The sequence below is a fragment of the Rutilus rutilus genome (assembly GCF_951802725.1).
Source record: "Rutilus rutilus genome assembly, chromosome: 15".
Classification (NCBI taxonomy): Eukaryota; Metazoa; Chordata; class Actinopteri; order Cypriniformes; family Leuciscidae; genus Rutilus; species Rutilus rutilus.
Genome location: NC_140220.1, coordinates 23,066,704 through 23,072,442, shown reverse-complemented (window position 1 = coordinate 23,072,442; position 5,739 = coordinate 23,066,704).

Sequence of the window (5,739 nt, the reverse complement as noted above, 5' to 3'; positions counted from 1 at the left end):
TTGGAGCACGTTCGCACATGTGGGCTCTTCAAAAACGGTGCTTTAAATCTCTTGACAAACTAAAAGACGTAAATGACATTTGTATTTATTCTAAATAAAAGATAGTCAGCTTGCTTATTTTGCTCGAGACAAAGATCTATTAAGTCCACATGTCAGGCAAACAAGAAACTATGCTCCTAACCACAGGTCAAGAGCTGTCGTTCAAACCACACACCTTTGCGATGCTGTTTGCGAATGTTCGTTATGTTTTCGGGAAACACCGACTCGTTGAACTATGCTGATTGGTTCATGTCGCATCTGCAGCCAATGAGCTTGCTGCTCACAACATTTAAATGGCTGGTTAGCATTCACTTAGCAGTTTGCAGCCTCCGAAACTCTCCACCGTCCCCAGCTCCACCTGTATAGATCTGCTATGGGTTATTTTTTTTTAATATATGCTATTTGTGCAGCAGCTGTATGTCTTACATAACTGTATGTATTGGCAGTAGCAAGTTCCTGTACTTGCTCTGCTGCAGCAGCAGCAATAATCTATAACAACAGCAATAATCAACAACAGCAATAATCAACAGCAGCAGCATGGCAGATCTATTCTGCTAAGACCAAATACATTAACATTGTCATATCCATTACCATGCTAAAAATCTGCCAAGAGTTGTTATGATATAGCTTATTTTAACTGTTTAATATTTGAATATACTTAAAAATGTAATTTATTCCTGTGATGCAAAGCTGAATTTTCAGCATCATTACTTCAGTCTTCAGTGTCACATGATCCTTCAGAAATCATTCTATACTTGCTGAGCAAAGGTAATTTCTTTTAAAAATACTAAATGTAATCTTACTGAGCCCAATATATCTAAAAAGAATAAACAAACCTTTCTAGTTAACAAGACTTAGTATATGAAATCTTTGAATTTCAATTGATTTTAATTGTAATTATGCTTCCTGTTTGCTACCCCAATTCTAATTCAACTGGCACTGTCCTGCCAAAAATAAAGGGGGAAAAATCCAATAAATCCCATAAAAATAGTCCTAAATGCATGTTTGCCATTGTGTGTTAAGTGGGTGACACAGACCAGAGGGAAGGATTGTAAATGAATACCCACTGTGGCCATTTCTGCAGCTCAATGTTTCCTGTAAAGCCAGAGAGAAGTGGAAACACGGATTAACGGGAATAAGGCCGAGAAGGACGGCTCAGACCCAGCAGGGGAGCAGGATAGAAAGTCGAGTGAAGGAGGGGGGGGGGAAGAGAGCGAGGAAAAGAAAATGGGGCAATGAAGGCGGTAGACACTGACAGTAAAGGAGAGAAGAGGCAGCAGACGTACTGTAATTCTACTTTAGCTCTTCAATTCCTGGCACATGCTGACTGTGGCCCCCCGATGACTCAGAGCAGGTTGATCACACCACTTTTACAGCAGGTCTAGGATCAGTCGTGAGCTCCTCCCATCAGAGCAATGACTCTGAATGAGTCACAGCGTGATGATCTCAGCTGATCAGGGCACTGCAGGTATCAGATAATTGTATGGCTTTCGTCGTATTACCTTCATCCAGTTACACTCACGCATATACATATACTGTAACTACATACATTTACAGATAACAATATTCTTTTACCGTCTGTAATATGGGGGCTGATGCTGTGCTGATGAATCTACAGTAAATGTACAAATGTATATTTTGTGAGAATTCCCCTTCAAATATACACGACTGCGATGATGTCATATTCTATATGTGTTTTCTTGACTTGTCATCTTGGATTATACACAATTCAATGTATCATGTTAAATGTCAAATATCAGTGCTAGACAGATGATCAGAAGCTAGTGAGGTTTAATAAAATGTGTGCATGCCTTGTCTTTTAGAGCTATAGCGCACAACGCAGAAGATATTAGAAGTTCAAATGACATGTAAAGTTGCTAGATGGTCTGTTAGTCTGACTAAAAAAAAACCTGACTTGTATGAAGTACTAAAAAGCATTTACATTACATTTTAAGAACAACTAATGATTGCGTTAGTGCAACTGAAACTGAACTTTTAAAGTTGGCTACAAGTAAATGCAGCTAGCAGTAAAACTCCAAATTCTGCCTCCAAAAGAAAATACAGTTTGGTATCTCTAGTTTGTTTGCTTTAGAAATTCATGTCCAGCTGCCAAGTCTCATGAGATTGCATATCAAATATCCCATGCGTCAACATGAAAAATGAAGTGATGAGCTGAATTGTGCTTCAAGTTCATGCATGCTAACTGCTAACATCTTTTCTCCACAACGCGTTGCGCCAAAACAAGAATGCTCCCATTATAATAAACGAAGCTGTCTAAAAGTGATGAAATATTTCCCTACGCAAACTTGAATGGATTCATCACATTGACCAACAGAAAGCTGCTTGGCTTGAAAGTGACTTTGAAATGTGCAGAAATTTCGCTGATCTACGGAGTTCTGCGCATAACATGCAGACATTTTTTTTTTTAAATCAGGGCCACAAATAGTTCCCAGGATTTATTCATTTGTTCTCTCATTTTAGTGTCAATTTTAGGTCCATGTTGTACCATAACTAAAATATTTACCTTCACAAACAACATCACTTGCCAACTGATTGGCTGCAACTCTGTATTATGCTAAACATGATTTTCACCACTGTTAGAAATGTTTATTCTATTTAAAGTGCCCCTATGATGCTATTTTAAAGGTTCCTAATTTTGTTTTGGAGGCCTCCTACAAAAAGTTTACATGATGCACATAACCTAATTTCTCTGTCTGAAAAAAGTTTGTTCGAAGATTCAGTCTCTCTGAACCCTTCCTTTCCACAAGCTACTCTGCTCTGATTGGTCAGATGGCCCTGTCTGTTGTGATTGGTCTACTCTGCTCTGATTAGTCAGATGGACCAGTCTGTTGTGATTGGTCTACTCTGTCCTGATTGGTCAGATGGCCCAGTCTGTTGTGATTGGTTTACTCTGCTCTGATTGGTCAGATGGCCCAGTCTGTTGTGATTGGTCTACTCTGCCCTGATTGGTGAGATGGCCCAGTCTGTTGTGATTGGTCTACTCTGCTCTGATTGGTGAGATGGCCTAGTCTGTTGTGATTGGTCTACTCTGCTCTGATTGGTCAGACGGCCCAGTCTGTTGTGATTGATCTACTCTGCTCTGATTGGCCAGATGGCCCATTCTGTTGTGATTGGTCTACTCTGTTCTGATTGGTGAAATGGCCCTGTCTGTTGTGATTGGTCTACTCTGCTCTGATTAGTCCCATGTCTGTTGTGATTGGTCTACCCCTTACAGCACTTGTCAGAAACTAAATGCCTATTACCATATCTGAATTTCAGCTCTTCCTCAGCATTTGATAGACAGTGTATGAATGATTGCGTTGGTTTTTCCATTTTTCCATCCTCATCCTTTTGAAGTGCAGCAAAGTGGATTCACAGTGCTGACGACAGCGTCTTCTTGACATGTCCACAACACAAAGCAAACTCTCCCAGGCCTCAGCTATGACTACCGTGGTTTTAGGGCAAGTCAAAGTAGACATTGTTCGCGGGCAGCCAATGAAGACCATAGGATGGCATTATGCAAATATGTTACATTGTTACACAGTAACATCTTTATTTCGATCTTTAAAACAGCTATATTAGGCTACACACTGCATGATAGGTGATATTCAAAAAAACATAACAGGGGCAACTTTAATATGAATTCTACATTCTGTTGAGAGTGAACTGAGAATGAATTGTGTCTGCTGACAGCATCATTTATGTGCACATGCCGTTTGCGTTGTCTATGCACCCGAGTGTTTAGCATTTTAGCACCTGATTTATGAGTGGTTAGTGAATATGGGGCCGAAGGTTTTTGCACAAAAGTGATGGAACTATTTACACTTGACTTCGCACTTGAGTTTCCTTTCAGTGGTCCGGAGGTAAATATTTGTGCTCATTAAATATTAAGTCTTTCATTCTCCCATTGTTTTTCTCTTCATTTTCAACCTTCTCTAATTTTCTCAAGCTGTTTTAGTTGATGTTGGCGCACAGAGAGGATTTTGGACCATCTCCCTTGTACAGTTGCATGTGGGAGTATATGAAAAGTCTCAGGGGTCAGTTGAGTGCCAGGCTCCTCTGTCTCCATGAGGTGTTTAACTTTACTCTTGACTTTGCCGGCACCCCCAACACATGGATTTACATACTAGTGAGAGACAGGGACTTCCCTCTTTATCTCTGACAAACACACACACACACGCGCACACACACACGCACGCACACACACGCACACACGCACACACACACACACACACACACACACACACACACACACACACACACACACACACACTTATCTAGAAAGGATGTGCTGAAAACACAGATAGCTTTGTATTGCTTACATTTGCCTTCATACTGTTTATATAATGAATGATAATAATATTGTTTGTCAGAATCTGACTGGACTGCAGTGTGACTCTGAGTGCAATACGTTCAGTTATGAGAAATAGAAACTTTCCATACTGTATGCAAACAAGCAACACGTTCTGCCTGTGTGTTTCTGTATTGAGAAAGCAACAGAAAGAGAAAGAAAAACTGTTAGAAAAAGAAAGTGAAAGAGGAATCCTATAAATCCAGATTATGCTGATAAATGTTAATCCAGATTTGATGGACACTGACTGTGCTGTTTACTTCACAGCACACAAAAAAACTTGTGTGATTCCTCAATTATGGGAGGTTTTTTTTTTATCCCCTGATGTTTTTAAAGAGGAAAAAAACTAAGATAAGATTTATTCTTATTACTATTTCCTTATTTCTTTTTTTAATTGCCGTTAATCTTCCAGGAAAGATCTGTTTTAAAATGTGACAAATTTAATTAGCACATTTCACATTAGAATAAAAAAAAAAATCATACTTTCAATTAATGTTAATTTATGTGCAAATAGTTTTAAAAGATAGATTATTATCAATGTAAAAATACTTTATTTTATTTTTCTAATTTATATTTAGTTATTATTATTATTTTATTTTAAGGAATTCCAGGGCTTTTATTTTCTATAATAAATCAGAAAGACTTTTGTTTAAAAATCAGGAAAATTGTACTTTGTGCATTTGGTATTATGTGTACAAGTGTATTTTTTTTTGTTACACACAAAGAGTCACTGTCCCCAATACTTACTGTACCATCAGTTTTTGGAAATAATTGTATATTTGCTTAAAATAGATATGCAAAATAGCATACTTAAAATAGCATCTCTTCCAGGACAAACATTGATTCCTGGACATGTGATAAATATATATTTATGACATATTTAAATATATAAGAGATATTAATGACACGTAATTAGGAGAAGTTTCATTTGTCATGATATCAAGTGGCTCTAACTGAGGAATCACCCTCTTACAGTACAGTAAGCATGATATTCTGCGAACATCACAAACGACTTCTAACCAGAAACAGCCCCCAGTTTGGTTTATTGTACATGAGAGGGATTTTTTAACGTCCGCCCCGTTACTCAGTGCAAAGGTGTAAAGTGCAAGAGAAAAGCCCCCTGTTCAGCGAGCGGAGCCCCTCGCATTCAGTACACCCACATGAGAGATGCTCTGTCTGCCCCCCATCTGGACTCCTCACACACACACACACACACACACACACACACACACACACCTACACACACACACACACGTATTAATTATTTAACAAGCAGACCAGTCAATGTAATTCCCAGAGGTAAAAAGTTAAGGGAGGTGGGTGACCTAAAAAAAGAAACAGAAAGAGAG